Source organism: Muntiacus reevesi, chromosome 18, assembly GCF_963930625.1.
Source record: "Muntiacus reevesi chromosome 18, mMunRee1.1, whole genome shotgun sequence".
Classification (NCBI taxonomy): Eukaryota; Metazoa; Chordata; class Mammalia; order Artiodactyla; family Cervidae; genus Muntiacus; species Muntiacus reevesi.
In genome coordinates, this window is record NC_089266.1 from 20,033,785 (window position 1) to 20,056,330 (window position 22,546).

Sequence of the window (22,546 nt, forward strand, 5' to 3'; positions counted from 1 at the left end):
GCCGAAAACCTAGGAATAGCCTTAATTCCCCCTTTCTCTCAGGCTTCCCTGGTAGCCCAGATAGTAAAGAATCACCTGCAGTGTGGGAAACCTGGGTTTGATCCCTGGGTTGGGAAGATCTCCTGGAGAAGGGAATGGTTACCCACTTCAGTATTCTGGCCTAGAGAATCCCATCGACTCTACAGTCCATGGGGTTGCAAAGAGTCAGACAGGACTGAGCAACTTTCACTTTCTACTTTCCCCTTTCTCTCGTGCCTCTGTTTCTCTTCAAATCATCAAGTCCTGCTGGTTCCACCTTTCAAGTTTTTAAAAATTCTTTATTTGTCTCGTCCTGACTTCCATTCCTGCTCTATGGTAGGCTAGATACCCTGAAAATCTCCCCTCAAAACACCAAGAGGGGACTTCCCTGGTGGCCCAAAGGTTAAGACTTCATACTTCCAATGCCAGGAGGTTTGCTCTCCCTGGTCAGTGAACTGGGGAACTAAGATACTCCCTGCAGTGTGGCTGAAAAATAAGCCAAAAAACAAACAAACAAGCAAAAAACTCACCAAGAAATATTGGATACACTGAGCTCTCCAGGAAATTAGGGAAATCTTCAGAGGCAAAAATCAATCAGAATCTCCCAAAATAAGGGAGAGGAAGTCAGCCTGTAGTAGGGGTGGGTGTGGGGGGCGTTTCCATATCCCTGTTACTGAAGACTATTTGTTTTACAGCCACTCTAGGCAGCAGATAAGGTCTTGCTGTTGGCGAGGAATCTGCCAAGTTGAAAAGAATTCCTCAGCATAGGGCTGTTGATTTTAGAGATTTGAATTTGCACTCTTTTTGGTCCCAGTAACTCCTATCTTGAGATTTTTAACAGAGTCTGAACAAATAGCTTACTTCCTTCCAGATGTGGTATCTAAATTATAACTCCCAGTTACTCACTATCCTACATCTTTACTGCTCTTATCACAAGAGGTAATTATCATCCCATTGACTTGTCTGTCTTTATCTCAGAGGGCAGAGACCTGTCTGTCTTGTTCCACACTCTATACTCTGCCTTTGCTTCCAGACCCAGGGTTTGTTTTTTTTTTTTTTAAATGAATGAATGGGCGAGTGTTTCGAGTAAGTAGGTTCCTTCTGAGAGAAGATAAAATGATGTTATGTCAGTTTTGTTTTGGTACTAAGCATTTCGCTTTAACACATTATTGACCAGAGACATATTAATATGTCTTTAGTCACCAAACATTATTGACTGAAGAGGTATCAGTATGTTTTTAGAGAGTGATAAAATTAACATCAGGGCTTCTTAAGTGGCGCTAGTGGTAAAGAATCTGCCTGCTAATGCAGGAGACACTGGCTTGATCCCTGAGTTGGAAAGATCCCTGGGAGTAGGAAAAGGCAACCCACTCCAGCATTCTTGCCTGGAAAATTCCATGGACAGAGGAACCTGGTGGGTTACAGTCCATTGGGTTGCAAAGAATTGGACACTACTGAGCGCGGGTGCACGCACACACACACGCAATTAACATCACCGTGCGAAGTTGTTAGAGCTTAAAATTGATCAAATCTTCATTATACAACTTTTGATTGTTGTTATCACTCACATTCTACTCTGTTAGATTTTTGTCCCAACCTTGTGTATATATAAAGGCAAGTTTATTACTGTAAAAAATTTTTAAATGACACATTGCATAATTTTGAGTGAAGAATTTTTTGGTGAATTTTATGCAGATACTTTCTCTGATTATCCAAGTGACATTTATACTGGGGCCTCAGAATATGGTAGTTCTTCAGAATATAGTTCTGATTCAGACGATGTGATTATTAGACCCACAAAAAGACAAAAAATCTGAGTGATTCTGATAAGGAAAGTGAAAATGAAACTCATGGTGCTGGTAAAGACTTTACAGGTGTGTCAGGTGTAACTTTTGAATGTAATAACCTGCAAAGTGTTAGTGAAATGACAGAATTAAGTTTTGACTGGTCAAAAGAAAAATGACCAGCCACAGGTGTTAGTTTCTGCAAAAATCCCCTGGTCTGTAATGAGTTAGAACATAATTTTAATTTTTATGCAGAGTAATGCACACAAATAAGTTAGAAATCAAAGATGAATGCAAGACATATTAAAAATGATGGTTTTCTATTCCACCCTTATTTCCAAGTATTGCTTCCCAGAAACAGTCTTATTTATTTTAAAAATTATTTACATTTGTTTATTTATTAGACTGTTCTGGGTCTTAGTTGCGGGACGTGGGACCTAGTTCCCACCAGGGATCGAACCCCAACCCCTTCCTTGGGAGCATGGAGTCTTAGCCACTAGAAGGACCACAAGGGAAGGCCCCTCATCATAATTTTTAAACCATTTTAAGTTAAACCACTAAATCATGAATTTTAAGTAAATAAGTATGTTTACTGATAAGCTGCATAGTATACTGTTACATGATTATAATTTTGTTCACATGGAAATTTTTTCCCTGGAGTTAATAATTTTTATCTTAAAAAAGAATTTTTATAAAATAAAATTCAAAATTATTTTCATAAAAAATCGATTTACTTTTCTTATACCTGTTGCTAACTTTCCCCAAATATTGCAACAGGTCTATCAAATGTCTGGCACTCTTACTGCAGACACTTAAACATATTCACAATCTGTTTGTCATTTTCTGGGCAACCCTCTCACCCTATCATCCTGCAATCTGAGTCTCCTTTCACCCATCTTCTATATTGGATTCCCCTTTCCCTAGATCTTATGTCTTCCTCTTTCTGTCTTGATTGCTTTATTTGCTGAACCACAAATTCTTGTAAAATACTATCAGGAAAAGGTACCTGGGAAATAACTCTTCTGAATTGTTGAGTATCTGAAATCTCTATTCTTTCTTCACCTTGAATGGTGGTTTGGGTGGGCACTGAATAACTCAAAGTCATTGCTGGCTAAATTGACTTTGAATCCTTCAGAGCCTGTATTGAAAGGCTTATGCGGTTCTGATTTTTTATCCTCTCCACGAGGCCTGGTTCTTTTCTCTGGAAGTGTGTATGACTTCTTCATTCCCACTGTTGTGAAATTCCACAGAATATGCCTTAGTGCGAGCCTTTTTTCATTCACTGGATTGAGTTCTAGATGGGTCTCTTTCAACTGGCAAAGGGGAATTCTTATTATTTCTTTGATAATTCTCACCTTCCCATTTTCCCCTATTTTTTTTCTGGGACTGCTCTTGGTCAGATATTGAATCTTCTGACGGATCGTCTGAGTTGTGTTGTGTTTTGTTTCCCTTCTGCTTCTATTTCCCATCTTTTTTGTTGTAAATTATTTTCCATCTTTTTTGTTGTGGATTTATTCCAGGAAGTTTTCTTGGTTGTTTCAACACATCTATTTGATTTTAAATTCTGGCTGTCATTTTCAAGAGTCCTTTCTCAGTTGCCATCTTCATCTTCATCTTTTTAATTGAAAAATATTTTTTTATTTATTTGGCTGTGCCAGGTCTTAGTTGCAACACATGGGAATCTTCATTGTGGCATCTGGGATCTCTTTCCCTGAACAGGGGTTGAACTCAGGCCTCCTGCATTGAATGCCTGAACTCTTTTTTTTTTAATTATTATTATTTTTTTTGAGCCTGGACTCTTAGCCACTGGTTCACCAGGAAGTCGTTCATCTTAATTTTTATCCTTTTCCTGATTAACAAGTTATATAACTTGTCTCTTTGAGGATATTATTTATAGTTTTGTGAAATTTTTGTATACTGCTAGTAATTCTCTGGAACCAGTGACAGACAGTATTTTCTTGGGCTCCAAAATCACTGCAGATGGTGACTGCAATCATGAAATTAAAAGACGCTTGCTCCTTGGAAGAAAAGCTATGATCAACCTAGACAGCATATTAAAAAGCAGAGACATTACTTTGCTGACAAAGGTCTGTCCAGTCAAAGCTATGGTTTTTCCAGTAGTCATGTATGGATGTGAGAGTTGGACCATAAAAAAAACTGAGTGCCAAAGAATTGATGCTTTGGAACTGTAGTGTTGGAGAAGACTCTTGAGAGTCCCTTGGACTGCAAGGAGATCCAACCAGTCCATCCTAAAGAAAATCAGTCCTGAGTATTCACTGGAAGGACTGACACTGAAGCTGAAACTCCAGTACTTTGGCCACCTGATGCGAAGAACTGACTCATTTGAAAAGACCCTGATGCTGGGAAAGACTGAAGGCAGGAGGAGAAGGGGACGACAGAGGATGAGATGGCTGGATGGCATCACTGACTCGATGGACATGAGTGTGAGTAAACTCCGGGAGTTGGTGATGGACAGGGAGGCCTCTTGTGCTGCAGTCCATAGAGTTGCAAAGAGTTGGACACGACTGAGCGACTGAACTGAGCTGAGTATTCTCTGATTCCTGAGTTCCTCTTTTCTTTTGTTCATCTCTCTCATATTGAAGGTTTTCTTCAAAAGTCTAATAGGTAACGTTGAATGGTTTTATTTGCTTGTTAGGTTTCCCTGTGAGGTGACTGGGGGAGGCCCTGACTGCCAGGCTTCTTGAAGCTGATGTATGTAGCTTCTCACCTTATTGCCATTGTTTCAGTTTAGTGCATCCTCAGCCGTGCCTGGTATCCCCAAGTCTGGAGTTAGCTTTCTCCAGGCAGTAAGTATTCTTTCTGGGTTTAGAGAAAGGTAGTTATCTGGGGGATCTAGATGCTCTTTATACATGTTTTTAACCAGTTCTCCTATTTTTATCCAAACTTTTCACCCCTCCCTTCAACCATCTCTCCCACCTCCAACTTTGAGCTTTTGGGGTGTTACACAGCAGACACTTACTGTTCAATTTTCTCGGCTATACTAGGTCAGTTAACATCACTCTACTTTCTGAACTCCAGAATCTTATTGACATATTTTGTCCGTGGTCATCTCATTTCCCGTTCTTTGTCCTTGTGGGTTTGTAACCATTATCCCTGCTTTCCTGTCACTTTCATAGGCTTGTGGGTCATGTTTAGCCAGAAGATCTGTATTATGTTCTCTTAGCACCCCTGTGTTTGCACATGCTGGTCCCTCTACTTGGAATGGTTATCCCTTCCTTTCTAGCATTACCAGCTCTCCTGCAGGCCCATTGTACCTTGTGAAGTAATCTCCAAGAAATGGAGAGAGGAGGAGATAGAAAAGAAAGAAGAGGAGGAAGTAACGGAGGAAAGAGGAGAGAGATTGGAGTCAAGGCTTATATTCAAGGTTTTTAGCATGAGCACATGCAGGAGTGGAGGTGTCCTTTGCTAAAATAGGGGAGATTGAAGGAGATGTTGACTGGGAGAGGTTTTTAATGAAAGGATTAGTTCAGGGTATATTAAATTTGGGATGCTTGTTAGACATCCAAGTGGAGATGTTGAGTAGAGAGAGGATTCTAGAGTTCATGGGAGAGGCTTGGGCTGGAGATGTAAATTTGCGGATTGTCAGATGTTATTTTGAAGGAATTGGGACTGGATGACTCATTTAGAAACTGAGTGCATAAGGGAAAGAAGAGATTAACTAGCGAAGTAGTTTTAACAGCAAAGCCTTTCCTTTTAAAACTCCACATTCCTTTCTCATGGAAGTTGGGCTCTATCAAGATGGCATTCCATCAGTGTGTTAGCAGAAGTGTTCTGATCACCAAAGGCCATAACCCAACTGAAATTTTAGTAGCACAAAGCCCCCACCATCTTGTGCTCACAGATTCTGTGGGCCGGGAATCTGTAAGGCAGAGGTGGCTGGTCTTAGCTCCTCAGTGTCGGGGGCCTCCCCTGGGAAGACTGGAACATCTGGGGGCCGTTATCGCTGGGAGGCTGCTTCACTCACACATCGCCTGGGATGAATCAGCGGCTGACCTCAGCCGGGACTATACGCCAGCTGTCTCCACGTGGCCTCTGCTGCCTTGGGCTTCTCACAGGGTGTTGGTTGGGTTCTGGAGAATGAGCCTTCCAAAGGAATCAACACTTCTGTTATAACTCTATTGGTTGGAGCGGTCATGGGCTTAGCCAGATTCAAGGGCAAGGGACAAAGACTCCTTCTCTCAAAGGGAGGAGTATCAGAGAATTTGGAGCCATGTTTTATACCCACCACAAATACCCTTTTGGATTTGAGGTTCTGACCCCAAACCACAGGCACTTGGAAGGAAGAGGTTCTAAGACAGAATCCACAGATAAGGATTCCCAGCCCTTTATCTGATGCTTGAGGCTAAGTGTCCAGGATCAACTTAGTATCTCTTTCAGGCAAAGTAACCTGAATAAATTAAAGAAAAACTTCTTCCTTCTCTTCAGTAAGTGTTGAACTATATTGTGAGTATGTGACATTGAGATTCAGAAATTTAGGTACTCTTTCTCTGTTTTATTTTATTTCAGTTGCCTGTCTTAAAACAATATTACTAACTTATACAGCATTGTAAATCAGTGGATTCTTTTTGACTCTCTTCATTTGGGCTTTGGCCAAAGATAATAGTATCTGCAAGCTTCCCCCCACCCCAACCCCTGCCCCACCCCAGCAACTTGCCCTTCTCCTCCCTTTGCTGCTTCAAGCCTAGAAACTTTGACATGATCATTTGCTTGCCCGACGTACAATGTGTTTCTGGAAGGCTATACTTCTGTTTTTAATTTATTTTAAAAAATGTTTATTTGGCTGTGGCGGATCTTTAGCTGCAGCATACAAACTCTTGGTTGTGGCATATTGGAGCTTCTTCCCTAATTAGGGATCAAACCCAGGCCCCCTGCGTTGGGAGCTCAGAGTCTTAGCCACTGAACCACCAGGGAAGTCCCCATACACCTATTTCTAAAAGTTGGCAGCTTACCTCTGATTCCTGTGAGAGGGCATCCCTCTGCATTCATTGGAAGGATGCTTTGCTTCCCTCTAGAAAAACCTCCAAATTCGAGGTAACAGTTCATACGGGGTAGAACTAGTCTTGTTTTCTTAGATGCAGTTGCCATATTGCTGGCGTGATTTTCAGCACTGTAGCCATCAGTGACTGTTAGTTGAAACTTTTGCAGTGGAGGTGGTGTTTATGTCTGTGTGTGCAAATGCGAGTAAAGAAGGCTATAAAGCCACTACTCATTTGGTGTCTTAAATCTGATATCAGAATGATATGTAAGGGTCAGATGGAGGAGATGGAATCAAAACAAGAAAAAGCCTCAGCTGCATCTGTAGGTGCTGTGGGCGTTCAGAGTTGAAGCAGTGATTGGGCCCTGGGTAGGGTTAGGGACCAGGGCTAGGTTCTCCAGAGGAGACAGGAAAGGGACATACAATGCCGCCAAGGGGAAAACCACTTTAGGTAAGAGCACCAGCGAAGAAGGAACACGGTCTGTGGAGGGTGGAGGTGAGGTTGAGGGGGAGATACGTTGACATTTTGAAAGTCATCTTGAGACCCGAGAGAGGAGCTGGAGGGGCCAAAGTTGGCTGAGGAGTTGGGGAACCTTAGCGGGTATAAAGCTTTTGGGTGGGACAATGTTTTTGACCTGGGGAGTTGCTGTAATTTACTCTTATTGAAAGGTCACTGAAGGGTCATCCTCGAATTTTTCAAACAGCAAATCTGAAAGAGCTGGTTTGCTCCTCCAGATACTTGTTACTGGATGCAGGGTCCTTACCTGGGAGGATGTGTTTCAGTCCGCTGACTGAGCTGTAATTCATACCAGTGGCTTATTTGTTCTGTATGTTTCTCTGAGTACCTGTTACGAGCTGGGCACCCTGCTGGGTGCTGCGGGGTGAAGGGAGGAACAGACTGGTGAGCAGAAGCCCAGGCTCTTCCTGTCCTCAGGCTGGCAGCCCGGCGTAGAGGTTACCAGTTCAAGTTACGGAGTCACAGTGCTCACTCAGGCCCATGTATGGAGAACACCGGGGACCTTTCCCAAAGTGGTGTCTTCCCAACACAAAACTGGGGAAATTGTAAGCTAAGGGTACATGCATATTCATGAAGGGGCTTGAGCAGAGGTGATATCAGCATACAGCCGGGGCAAAAGTCAACCGTCAACTGAGTCCAGGTTTTAGCTGATTGATGTCAGGAGTGTCAACTTCATCCTTCCATCTGTCACCCGTGTGGGGCCTTGTGTATTGTTATGTGTGTCCCTTGAGGAGAAACTGGGACTCTGCCTCATCTCTTTGTTGTTGTTCGCCTTTTCTCTGTTGGACTCCTGTGTTACCATAAGACCATTAATTACTGAGACCTCTTCAGGGGCAGACATTGCAATGAGGATTAAGCCAAAATGTCTTCTCTTATGTGAAGAAAATCATTCCTGGTTCTCCTTCTTTCAGTTCAGTTCAGTCACTCAGTCGTGTCCGGCTCTTTGTGACCCCATGAATCCCAGCAGGCCAGGCCTCTCTGTCCATCACCAACTCCCAGAGTTTACTCAAACTCATGTCCATCGAGTCAGTGATGCCATCCAGCCATCTCATCCTGTCGTACCCTTCTCCTCCTGCCCCCAATCCCTCCCAGCATCAGGGTCTTTTCCAGTGAGTCAACTCTTTGCATGAGGTGGCCAAAGTATTGGAGTTTCAGCTTCAGCATCAGTCCTTCCATTGAACACCCAGGACTGATCTGCTTTAGGATGGACTGGTTGGATCTCCTTGCAGTCCAAGGGAATCTCAAGAGTCTTCTCCAACACCACAGTTCAAAAGCATCAATTCTTCTGCACTCAGCTTTCTTTGTAGTCCAACTCTCACATCCATACATGACCACTGGAAAAACTGTAGCCTTGACCAGACGGACCTTTGTCAGCAAAGTAATGTCTCTGCTTTTTAATATGCTATCTAGGTTGGTCATAACTTTCCTTCCAAAGAGTAAGTGTCTTTTAATTTCATGGCTGCAATCACCATCTGCAGTGATTTTGGGAGCCCAAGAAAATAAAGTCAGCCACTGTTTCCACGTCTATTTGCCATAAAGTGATGGGACTGGATGCCATGATCTTAGTTTTCTGAATGTTGAGCTTTAAGCCAACTTTTTCACTCTCCTCTTTGACTTTCATCAAGAGGCTCTTTAGTTCTTCTTCACTTTCTGCCATAAGGGTGGTTTCATCTGCATATCTGAGGTTATTGATATTTCTCCTGGCAATCTTGATTTCAGCTTGTGCTTCCTCCAGCCCAGCGTTTCTCATGATGTATCTGCATATAAGTTAAATAAGCAGGGTGACGATATACAGCCCTGATGTACTCCTTTTCCTATTTGGAACCAGTCTGTTGTTCCATGTCCAGTTCTAACTGTTGCTTCCTGACCTGCATATAGGTTTCTTAAGAGGCAGATCAAGTGGTCTGGTATTCCCATCTCTTTCAGAATTTTCCACAGTTTATTGTGATCCATACAGTCAAATGCTTTGGTATAGTCAATAAAGCAGAAATAGATGTTTTTCCAGAACTCTCTTGCTTTTTTGATGATCCAGCAGATGTTGGCAATTTGATCTCTAGTTCCTCTGCCTTTTCTAAAACCAGCTTGAACATCTGGAAGTTCACAGTTCATGTATTGCTGAAGTCTGGCTTGGAGAATTTTGAGCATTACTTTACTAGCGTGTGAGATGAGCGCAATTGTGTGGTAGTTTGAGCATCCTTTGGCATTGCCTTTCTTTGGGGTTGGAATGAAAACTGACCTTTTCCAGTCCTGTGGCCACTGCTGAGTTTTCCAGATTTGCTGGCACATTGAGTGCAGCACTTTCACAGCATCATCTTTCAGGATTTGAAATAGCTCAACTGGAATTCCATCACCTCCACTAGCTTTGTTCGTAGTGATGCTTTCTAAGGCCCACTTGACTTCAGTTTCCAGGATGTCTGGCTCTAGGTGAGTGATCACATCATCGTGATTATCTGGGTTGTTTAGATCTTTTTTGTATAGTTCTTCTGTGTATTCTTGCCACCTCTTCTTAATATCTTCTGCTTCTGTTAAGTCTGTACCATTTCTGTCCTTTATTGAGCCCATCTTTGCATGAAATGTTCCCTTGGTATCTCTAATTTTCTTGAAGAGATCTCTAGTCTTTCCCATTCTGTTGTTTTCCTCTATTTCTTTGCATTGATTGCTGAAGAAGGCTTTCTTATCTCTCCTTGCTGTTCTTTGGAACTCTGCATTCAAATGGGAATGAATATCTTTCCTTTTCTCCTTTGCTTTTAGCTTCTCTTCTTTTCACAGCTATTTGTAAGACCTCCTCAGACAGCCATTTTGCTTTTTTGCATTTTTTTTCCCCATGGGATGGTCTTGATTCCTGTCTCCTGTACAATGTCACGAACCTCCATCCATAGTTCATCTCCTTCTTTAGAGGCATGTTAAGAAAACCATTCCTCGTTCTCCTTCTTTAGAGACCTTCTAACCTGTCTGCTTACAGAATTGTTTACTTGTCTTCCTAAAACCCTTCTGACCTCCCCATTCCCCTGGGGCAAGAGTTCCTGTTTCTTTGTATGGCTTACCCAAGATCCTCTCTACCCTCATCTCATGCCATAGTTTCCTTCCATGGTCTCCACAGGGTTCTGCTTCATTACAACTGCCTGGAGCCCATCCTTGGAGTTGATTATTCAGTACATGTAGAGTAAGGACCAGCCTCTAGTGTCTCAGAGCCCTTCAGGTGGCTGAGATGTGCTTGCTGGGTGAGCCCTGATCTCTGCTTTTGTTCTGAGGTTCTCAATCTGGCCACACCTTAACATTGCCTGAGGAGCTTTCAAATACTGAAACCTGGTTCCCATCCTCAACAATTCCCATTTGGCATCTGGTTTGGTTTCCAGGCATCTCTATTTTATTTTTATTTTTACAAAAATATCTGCCCTCGTAATTCTGCTCTGCAGCTAGGGTGGGAGAAGGGAATGGCAACCCACTCCAGTATTCTTGCCTGGAGAATTTCATGGACAGAGGAGCCTGGTGAACTACAGTTCCGTGGGGTTGCAAAGAGTCGGACATAACTAAGTGACTAAATGACCACCACCACCATCAGCAGCATTCTTGCCCGGAGAATCCCATAGACAGAGGAGCCTGATGGGCTACAGTCCATGGGGTCGCAAAGAATCAGACACGACTGAGCAGCTGAACACACAGCTAGGGTGGGGAACCTCTGCATACTAAGGGCAGAATCGGGGAGTAGATGTTGCAGGAAAACAGATCCTGATTCTGGAGTGACTTATCCTTTTATGTACAGATCTCCAAGTATTTGAAAAGCCACTATTCCGTAAGTTATCCTTTTCTCTCCTGACCTTACCTTCTGCTCCCCCAAGTCTTCTTCCTGGACAAAACGTTCGTGTTCTTGGACTGCTCACACCCTGATTGCCCCTCCCTGAGTATGTTTGTTTTCTAGTGCACTGTTTAAATTGTGATGCAGTCAGAATATCACTGTGGACCAACTGGACTAGTCCTTTCATTCAGACAACGTGTATGTCTGTTATAATATCATTAGGTCACACTGACTTCATATTATGATTGACTCACGGTTTACTTAAAATCAATGAAACTCCCACTGTAGCATGGTGGTTAAGAGCTGGAATTCTGAAAATGGACTAATTAGGGTTGGGTTTCCAGTTTCATACCTTTACTACCTGTCTGACCTTGGGTGAATCACTTAAAATGCCTTATTTTCCTTCTCTGTAAAATGGGTATAAAAATAGTGTCTATCTCACAGGATTATGAGGATGACAGTGAAAGTGAAGTCGCTCAGTCGTGTCTGACTCTTCGCAACCCCGTGGACTGTAGCCTACCAGGCTCCTCCGTCCATGGGATTCTCCAGGCAAAAATACTGGAGTGGATTGCCGTTAAATATATGTCAAAGAGTGCCTGGCACATAGTGAGTGCTATATAAAAGCAATAATTATTAGTTCTTTGGACTTCTCTTAAACCAAGGTTCTTATTTTTCATCTTTCTCTTTCATTTGGATATCACTTAGTGTTTCCATTTTTAGTCTTTTAGGACCTGAAGTTGTCCTTGGGTGAACTGTGTATGGAGATATTTGATCAGGGTGCCACCCAACCCTCTCTTCTCCCTTCTTCCCCTTCACTTACACCAAATCTCTGCATTACTAACTCCCTCCCTCAGGCTACATTACAAAGACCCATTGAAATGCATGTATTTTATGTATAAGGAAAAGTTGAGTTTATCATTTAACAGGACTAATCTGATGACAGAGGATGAAATGGTTAGATAGCATCACCAACTCAAGGGACAGGAGTTTAAGCAAACTCAGAGATAGTGAAGGACAGGGAAGCCTGGTGTGTTGCAGTGGTGGGGTCCCAAAGAGTCGGACTCAATTTAGCAATGAAGCAACAACAATCTGATGATTTAATCTCTTTTTCCCAGGGCAGTGAGGAAATGGATTTAGCACAAGAAATGCTGATGAAGGGGATGCTGTGAGGGGAAGGAAAAATACAGCTGTGAGGTACACCGAACACAGACAGGAGGGATTCTGTACATTTTTTTTTTAAAGGCGAGAGTGGCCCCCAAAATATAAGGTGGTTAGTTTTTTGTTGTTGTTTGTTTTGTCTTTTAATTAATTAATTTTTGGTTGTGCTGGATCTTTGTTGCTATGCGAGGACTTTTCACTAGTTGCAATGAGCAGGGGCTATTTGCTAGCTTTGGTGTACGGGCTACTCATTGCAGTCGCCTTTTTAGTTGCGGAGCACGGGCTCTAGAGCGCAGGGCCTTCAGTAGTTACGGTACACAGGCTTAGTTGCTCCGAGGCATGTGGAATCTTCCCCAACCAGGGAACCACTGGACCACCAGGGAAGTCCCCATTATTTTTTTATTACTTACATAACAGTCCTTCAAAAGAGGGCTACTTCCCCATTTTACTAAAGGAGAAGCCTGTTCAGTAGTCAAATAATGTTCCCCTCTTTCCATATAGCTGATAAATGACCCTCAGGGCTTGCACCCAGGCCCATCCAAGGTCAAGTCTCTTGGTCCTTGGCTTCACACCACACAGCCTCAGGGGAGCTGTCTGGTTGGGGGAGGGGTCATGTGACAAAGTGGGAAGGCCACGAGACACTCAGATTTGGTCTCTGTTGTGGTTTTTCTCTGGAGCTCAGACCTGTTCTCAGGCAACTTTAACCATAAACTTCACATTCACTATTGACAAAACTTGTCTAGTTGTGTTACTTTCAGTTTAGAGAGAATATATTTGTTCTGCTCTTGTCGTTGAATCTTAAATAGTTATGATCACATATGGTGCCTATCCCAAGTGCAGTATGGGGAATACATCGCATTAAAAAAAAAATGACTTCCGTAGTACTATTAGATTTGAAATAATAAGAGGCCCTGGTAATTCATAGTTTTCGGAATCTTTTTCTCAGAAGTAGCTGTTTGAGCACTAGATGTTCGTTAGTGCTTTTGGTTTTGCTTTTCACACCAATTGTCCTTCATGGATCCGGGCACTAGGTTTTCCTTCCTTTCTGCGGTTCACATTCCTAATTGTCTCCACCTCTTACATTTAACTGTAAACCTGATGCATTTTATTCTCTGTGTTTCTGGATTTAAATTAGATAACTGTACCAAAGTAGCGCTGTGCTAAAACCTTACACATGCCAGGATTTGGAATGGAAAAAAAATCACGTGCTCAGCGCAAGAGTCTTGAACTTTTCCAAGAATCAAAATGGGATAATGGACTTCCCTGGAGACTGCATGCCAAGCAGGGGACACAGGTTTGATCCCTGGTCCAGGAAGATCCTACATGCTGAGCAGCAACTAAGCTTAGTTGCTGAGTGGCAGTTGAGCCTGTGCACGGCAACTACTGAAGCCCATGTTCTAGAGCCCAAGAACTGCAACAAGAGAAGCCACCGCAATGGGAAGCCCATACACCACAGCTGGAGAGTGGCCCCTGCTTGCCTGAACTAGAGAAAGCCCTGTCGCAGCAAGGAAGGCCCAGCACAGCCAAGATAAATAAAGTTGGATAGGAAGAATGAGGGATAGTAGAATTTGAGGGGGTTGTGTGTGCTTCAGAGTGTCATTAAAACTGTTCTTTCCCTCACTTCTCCAAGCTCTACTCCCCAGTAATTGAGTACTTCTTTCTTATAGTCAGTTTTGCCCACATTACTAGGGAACTATAATTCAAATTCTCTTATATCTCAATGTCCATTTTTTTTTTTTGCAAGGACATGTTGGTTTCTCATTTTAAAACAAATATATTTTGTTATTAACTGTAACTGAATATATTTTATTATTACAGTGAGGTTAGTCCAGATTGGTCACTCAAGTGTTTAATATTTTGTCCTTTTAGGAAGCTAAAACTGGGTGTCTGTATAGACATCTTATTGGGAAGGCAAATATCTAGTCTTTTTTTAAAAAAATTAATTATTATTTTTGGTTGTGCTGGGTCTTTGTTGCTGCTCACGGGCTTTCTCTAGTTATAGCAAGTGGGGGCTACTGTTCGTTGCGATGCTTGGACTGCTCGTTGCAGAGCACGGGCTCTAGGGCTCACGGGCTTCAGTAGTTGCAACACACAGGCTCAGCAGTTTCAGTTCCCAGGCTGTAGAGCGCAGGCTTGGTAATTAAGACACATAGGCTTCGTTGCTCTGCAGCATATGGAATCTTCCCGAATCAGGGATCGAACCCATGTTTTTTGCATTGGCAGGCAGATTCTTATCCACTGTGCTACTGGGGAAGTCCCCAAACATCTAGTCTTAATTTTTTTTTTTTCATTTATTTTTATTAGTTGGAGGCTAATTACTTTACAATATTGTAGTGGTTTTTGTCATACATTGACTTGAATTAGCCATGGATTTACATGTATTCCCCATCCCGATCCCCCCTCCCACCTCCCCCCAAACATCTAGTCTTAATCTTTATAAAGGAACTGTTTGGATTTGTAAGCAATGAAATCACATATTTGGATGTGTACTTATTTTGAATTATTTTATTTTTATTTTATTTTTTTGGCCACACCATGCAGTATGTGGAATCTTAGTTCCCCAGTCAGAGGTCGAACCCATGCTGCCCGCATTGAAAGTATAGAGTCTTAACTACTGGTCTGCCAGGAAAGTCACAACATGATTACTTTTATAGTCTTATAAAAATGTCTTCTCAAAAGGACTGGTTTCTGTAGACCTTAGCAGAATTTACATGTTACTTTTTACTTGGGTTGCCTTAGTCACTGGGCCTTTTCTGACAGCAAAGAGGAGCTTAGTGTAGACAACAGATAAAATACAAGTATGAATAAATACGTTGTTTTAAAGGTAGGTATTTCTAATACAGAGTGTGGCTAACACCCAAAGAAAAATCTTGTGACGCACTGCAAGATGGAACAGAAACTATCTTTAGATCTCTTTCTGTTCTGGATGTTTGTAGACACCTGGTTTTCCTCCCACTCCTCACTTTCACCCTGACTCACTCACCACTTGTCGTAAATCCACTGGTGCATGGATGCAAAGAACAGGTGTTAATTTTAAAAACATATTTTATGGAATGATGTAATGAAGCCTTTTGTAAGTGGTCTTGACTTGTGGTTCTCAATACATCCCTTGGTTTCTATAGATTGAAGTACGTAAATGAAAACTGTGACTTAGTGGATGAATCTTTTCAGCGATCTTTACAGTAATAAGTTCCCCATTAGACAATAGTTGTTTGCCTTTTGACTTGTTGTTGGTAAATTATCCCCAAGAGGCTGAGAAATTCCTGTTCTGAAAAGTCCAAAAAGTCTTTGGTGACTTGCTGTTTCATTTTTATTGTTCTTTTCTCTTCAGTTGTAGAAAACAGGATCAAACTTACCTTTCCTTTATCTGCTAACATTTGCTATATGTGAACCTTAAACAGAGTAAAGTCCTGGAGATGGACTTTCCTGGTGGTCCCACGGCTAAGATTCAATGCTGTCAGTGCAGGGGGGCCTGGGTTTGATTCCTGGCCAGGGAACTAGACCCCACATGCCCCTGCAACTAAAGATCCCTTGTGCCACAACTGAGACCCAGCACAGCCAAATAATTAATTTTTTTTTTTTTTTAAAAACACACCTGAAGAGAATTAAGAGAATGTATTGCCCTAAACCAGCCACTGTATGAAATGAATTGCCTTCTCTCCTCTGCCCGGAGTAGTGCTAGACACTCACTTTGTTGTACAGATTTTTCTCTCTGATTCAGAGTTCAGTGAAAGTGGTTTTTAAGTCACATTTAGAATTAGAATCATTCCATAGATAAGAAATACTTTAGTTAGAATTTAGTGAAGTCCTTCAGATTAATTTGCAATATGATAAACCAGAATTGAGATTGTGAAATAAAGTGGAGTTGAAAAAACTTTTTTGCAGTTAAGACAGTTACCACAAATGGCAATGGTTTTCCTAGACAATTTGGCTAACGAGCTCTCTCTTTATGTAATATTTCTTTGACTGCATCAGGTCTTAGTTACAGCACGTGGGAATCTTCCTGAGGTGTGTGGGCTTCTCTCTAGTTGCAGCTCATGGCTCAGTTGACCCAGGGCTCAAACCCAAGTCCCCTGCATTAGAAGGCAGATTCTTAACCACTGAACCGCCAGGAAAGTCCCGGCTAATGATCTGTTGAGGATCCACAGTTCTTATGAAGAACAGTTGGCCTATGGCTCCTGTTAGTTAAATATGGTTAGCTAAGCAGCTGGTAAGGAAATCACTGTTTGACCCTTTGCCCATTTTCTGGAAAATACTACCTGTTCTTTGGCTTTCATTTAGAATGATTTTTTTTTTTTTAATATAAGAGAGCTAATACAGTATTACCTGCAGTGATTAGACTGAGACATAGAACATAACATTAGTCATTTTTGGTCTTTTAATTTTATAGAAAATGAAATATTGTTAGCTCGTGTCTGGTTTAAGAAATAGCCCAATTATTGTACTAACTAGCACCAACTAAAATCACTGCAGATGGTGACTGCAGCCATGAAATTAAAAGACGCTTGCTCCTTGGAAGGAAAGTTATGACCAACCTAGATAGCATATTAAAAGCAGAGACATTACTTTGCCAACAAAGGTCCGTCTAGTCAAGGCTATGGTTTTTCCAGTAGTCATGTATGAATGTGAGAGTTGGACTGTAAAGAAAGCTGAGCGCCAGTGAATTGATGCTTTTGAACTGTGGTATTGGAGAAAACTCTTGAGAGTCCCTTGGACCACAAGGAAATCCAACCAGTCCATCCTAAAGGAAATCAGTCTTGAATATTCATTAGAAGGACTGATGTTGAAGCTGAAACTCCAGTACTTTGGCCATCTGATGCGAAGAGCTGACTCATTTGAAAAAACCCTGATGCTGGGAAAGATTGAAGGCAGGAGAAGGGGACAACAGAGGATGAGATGGTTGGATGGCATTGCTGATTCAATAGACATGAGTTTGGGTAAACTCCGGGAATTGGTGATGGACAGGGAGGCCTGGCTGTGGTCTGTGGGGTCGCAAAGAGTCGGACATGATTGAGCAATTGAACTGAACTGAACTGAGCACTAACTAAAACCCAAACAACAACAGCAACAAAAACCCTCTGAGTAATCAGTTAGAAATGAATCGGCAAACTTTCAACAATTTGTAATTTTTTAATGGTGTAAGAGTTTGAAAATGCAACTATTCTATTTAGGCATGAAAGTGAAAAAGTGAAACTGTTAGTTACCTCTGACTCTTTGTGACCCCATGGACTGTAACTTGCCAGTCTCCTTCCTTTGTCCATGGAATTCTCCAGGCAGGAATATTGGAGTGGGTAGCCATTCTCTTCCTCTGTCCATGGAATTCTCCAGGCAGGAATATTGGAGTGGGTAGCCATTCCCTTCCTCAGGGGATCTTCCTGACTCAGAGATCAAACCCCAGTCTCCTGCACTGCAGGCAGATTCTTTATTGTCAGAGCCATCAGGGAAGCCCATGACTCCATGGTTAATCCAGAAGTGAGCAGGGATAGTGGGATGCTGCTTCATAGTTTTAATTTGGACCTTCAAGGATCAAACTGTAATGGCTCTGTATTTGTATCCATGATCAGCAGTTAGTCTGTGTTTTAATTAACTTATAACATGGGAGTTTATTATGAAAAGGTGTCTGTTTCTTTAAGTACTTTATTAGAACCACAGCTTTTGGATTACATAATCTGCTACATAATTTGTAGTGTCCAGCAAAAATAAAATACAAGTCACATATGTAGTGTTAAAATTTCTAGTAGCCACAGTAAAAGAAGTAAGAAGAAATAGATAAAATTCATCTTAATGGTGTATTTTACTTAGGGACTTCCCTGGTGGTCCCATGGTTAGGACTCAGCGCTTTCACTGCAGGAAGCTTGGGTTTGTTTGTTTGCTTGTTTTCCATTTATTTTTATTAGTTGGAGGCTAATTACTTTACAATATTGTAGTGGTTTTTGTCATACACTGACATGAATCAGCCATGGATTTACATGTATTCCCCATCCCGATCCTCCCTCCCACCTCCCTCTCCACCTGATCCCTCTGGGTCTTCCCAGTGCACCAGCCCCGAGCACTTGTCTCATGCATCCCACCTGGGCTGGTGATCTCTTTCACCCTTGATAATATACATGTTTCAATGCTGTTGTCTCGAAACATCCCATCCTCGCCTTCTCCCACAGAGTCCAAAAGTCTGTTCTGTACATCTGTGTCTCTTTTTCTGTTTGCATAAAGAGTTATCGTTACCCTCTTTCTAAACTCCATATATATGCGTTAGTATACTGTATTGGTCTTTATCTTTCTGACTTACTTCACTCTGTATAATGGGCTCCAGTTTCATCCATCTCATTAGAACTGATTCAAATGTATTCTTTTTAATGGCTGAGTAATATTCCGTGGTGTGTATGTACCACAGCTTCCTTATCCATTCATCTGCTGATGGACATCTAGGTTGCTTCCATGTCCTGGCTATTATAAACAGTGCTGCGATGAACATTGGGGTGCATGTGTCTCTTTCAGATCTGGTTTCCTCAGTGTGTATGCCCAGAAGTGGTATTGCTGGGTCATATGGCAATTCTATTTCCAGTTTTTTTTTTTTTTTTTAATTTCCAGTTTTTTAAGAAATCTTCACACTGTTCTCCATAGAGGCTGTACTAGTTTGCATTCCCACCAACAGTGTAGGAGGGTAGGGAGCTTGGGTTTGATCTGGGAACTAAGAACCTGCAAGCCATGCGGAGAAACCAAAAAGAAAAAAAAAAAGATAGATAGTAAAACTTAATCCAGTATATCTAGAATATTAACATTTCTATATTAATGAGATATTTTACTTTTATTTTTGTACTGAGTCTTCAAAATTCAGTGTGTATTTTACAGCCTATCTGGTTTGAAATGAGCCACATTTTCAATTGCTCAGTAACCACATACAGCTACTGACTACTGTATTGAATTATGTAGATCTACAGTTTTGTACATTCACATGAGACAGAATCTGCATGAATTGGCATATTACACAGTTCAGTTCAGTCTGTCAGTCATGTCCGACTCTTGGCGACACCATGAACCACAGCACACCAGGTCTCCCTGTCCATCACCAACTCCCAAAGTCTACCTAAACTCATGTCCATTGAGTCAGTGATGCCATCCAACCATTTCATCCTCTGTCATCCCCTTCTCCTCCTGCCTTCAATCTTTCCCAACATCAGGGTTTTTTGAAATGAGTCATCTCTTCATATCAGGTGGCTAAAATATTGGAGTTTCAGCTTCAACATCAGTCCCTCCAATGAATACCCAGGACTGATCTCCTTTAGGATGGACTGGGTGGATCTCCTTGGAGTCCAAGGGACTCTCAAGAGTCTTCTCCAACACCACAGTTCAAAAGCATCAATTCTTCTGCGCTCAGCTTTCTTTGTAGTCCAACTCTCACATACATGACTACTGGAAAAACCGTAGCCTTGACTAGATGGACCTCTGTTGACAAAGTAATGTCTCTGCTTTTTAATATGCTATCTAGGTTGGTCATAACTTTCCTTCCAAGGAGTAAGCGTCTTATAATTTCATGGCTGCAGTCACCATGTGCAGTGATTTTGGAGCCCAAAAAAATAATCAGCCACTGTTTCCACTGTTTCCCCATCTATTTGCCATGAAGTGATGGGACTGGATGCCATGATCTTAGTTTTCTGAATGTTGGGCTTTATGCCAACTTTTTCACTCTCCTCTTTCACTTTCTTCAAGAGGCTCTTTAGTTCTTCTTCACTTTCTGTCGTAAGGGTGGTGTCATCTGCATATTACACAGATTTCTATGTGACTCATGTCCTGAGAAACATGAGGCAAGTCCTGATGCTTTTAGCCTAGGAGGCAGGCTTGCCTTTAACTTGGTTCTAATGTGAATATTTTAAGAGGGTTCTAATGGCTGATTTCTAATGGCCGTTTTTTTTTTTTTTTCTTTTTAAAATTTTATTGGATTATAATTGACTTACAACTTTGTGTTAGTTTCAGCTCAATGATTCAGTTATACATATACATATATTCATTCTTTTTCAGATCCTTTTCCCATATAGGTTATTACAGAATATTGAGTAGAGTTCCCTGTGCTATACTGTAGGTTCTTGTTGGTTATCTGTTTTATATATAGTAGTGTGTGTGTGTTAATCATAAACTCTAATTTATCCCTCTCATCTGCATTTACTCTTTGGTAACCGTATGTTTGTTTTTGAAATCTGTGAGTCTTTCTGTTTTGTAAATAAGCTCATTGTATCATTGTTTTAAAGGTAAATTCCACATGAGTGATGTCAGTTGTCTTTTCTGTCTGACTTACTTCACTTGGTATGGTAATCTCTAGGTCCCTCCATGTTGCTGCAAATGACATTATTTCATCCATTTTATGGCTGAGTTGTATTCCATTGTGTGTGTGTGCACGCGCATATCACACACAAATGCCACATTTTCTTTATCCATTCCTCTCTTGATGGACATTTAGGTTGCTTCCATGTCTTGGCTATTGTAAAGAGTGCAGCAGTGAACATTGGGGTGTGTGTATCTTTTTGAAGTCAAGATTTTCTCCGGGTATGTGGCCAGGAGTGAGATTACTGGATCATATGATAGTTCTGTTTTTAGTTTTTTAGGGAACCTGCATACTGTTGTCCATAGTGGTTGTAGGCCTTTGATTTCCTATTGAGAGTAAACTTCAGCATGGTCACAATGCTTCAGCAGTAGCATGCGCTTCCTCACTGTTTAGCACACACGTACTACTGCCCAGGTAGCATTGCACTGGTACTGTGACAGGTTAGTCTTGGGGGTGAGCAATGCTTGGGTGGGGGGTGGGGGTGGCAGGTGGGGGTGACTGCCAAGGAGTGGTAGCTGAAACTGTTTGAGACATGCCTCAGATATTGTTGTGTTTGTTTTTTTTTTTTTTAAATCTAAGCAGAGAGAAAAATTAACTTATTCCCCTCTAACATTGTTGGAAGATTTAGCTTATTTATTAAAAAGAATTAGCCTGGTTGGGGCAAGTAACTCATTCTGACATTCTCATTTCTTTGCTTTACCAAAGTTTTCACCAGTGGAACTTAAGCCTTCGGTACTTGAGCGGGGAAATACCTTAGATCTGTGGTGTAAGTGTAAAGTACACACTGGATTTAGAAAACTTGGTATGAAAAGAAGAATGTAATGTATCTCATGAATAATTTTTGTATGATCACACGTTAAGGTGCTAACATTTTGGATGTCTTAGGTAAAGGAACATGTATTTTTAAAGTTAATTTTACCTGTTTCTTTTTACTTTTTAAAATATGGTCTCTAGAATATTTAAGATCACCTATGTGGTCCATCCTAGAGGAGATCAGTTCTGGCTGTTCACTGGAAGAACTGATGCTGAAGCTGAAACTCCAGTACTTTGGCCACCTGATGCAAAGAGTTGACTCATTGGAAAAGACCCTAATGCTGGGAAGGATTAGGGGAGGAGAAGGGGATGACAGAGGATGATATGGCTGGATGTCATCACCGACTCAATGGACATGTGTTTGAGTGGACTCCGGGAGTTGGTGATGGACAGGGAGGCCTGGCGTGCTGCGATTCATGGGGTCGCAAAGAGTTGGACACGACTGAGCGACTGAACTGAACTGATGTGGCTTGCATTACATTTCATTGGATAATGCTGCCTTAGATAGTTATTTGTTCAATGTAAAGACTGCTGGGTGGGGCCAGCCTCCGCTCTCCTGAATATATGCTTGGAAGCTTGATCCATTGACATTATCTTTGTAGTAGCAAGGGGGTCTGCTGCGTCTGACCCCCCAAAAGAGGGGAGGAGAACAGCAGCACAACTCTGGAATTCTATAATTTGGGTTTGTTCGGCTTGAGTTGCTCCTTGGCATGTGGAATCTTCCTAGACCAGAGATTGAACCCGTGTCCACTGCATTGGCAGGCGGACCCTTAACCACTGGCCCACTAGTGAAGTCCCGCCCAGCTCTTTTTATGAAAGGACTAGTAATTAGGTGCTTCTTCATGCCTTCTCTAAGAAATCAAACACTCTATATATGTGTTTGTGTATATTCTGTCTCTCAGTATATGTTCTCACTGTCCCAGAGAACCATGTGAATATACTCTGGTCTATACATACCTTAGTCTTTGGCTACTGCTTGTAGTTATCCTTTACAGCTTCTTGAGATTGTTGTTATGTTAGTCGCTCAGTCGTGTCCAACTTTTTGCAACCCCATGGACTGTAGCCCGCCAGGCTTCTCTGTCCTTGGAATTCTCCAGGCAAGAATACTGGAGTGGCTAGCCGTTCCCTTCTCCAGGGAATCTTCCCA

General features: G+C 41.8%; 1 protein-coding gene across 4 annotated transcripts in view; it reads left to right on the top strand.

The window, feature by feature from the left end:
• STAT3 (signal transducer and activator of transcription 3) overlaps window positions 1-22,546 on the top strand; it is a 70,439-nt gene that overhangs the window by 15,969 nt on the left and 31,924 nt on the right. The gene's annotated exons all lie outside the window — the stretch shown is intronic.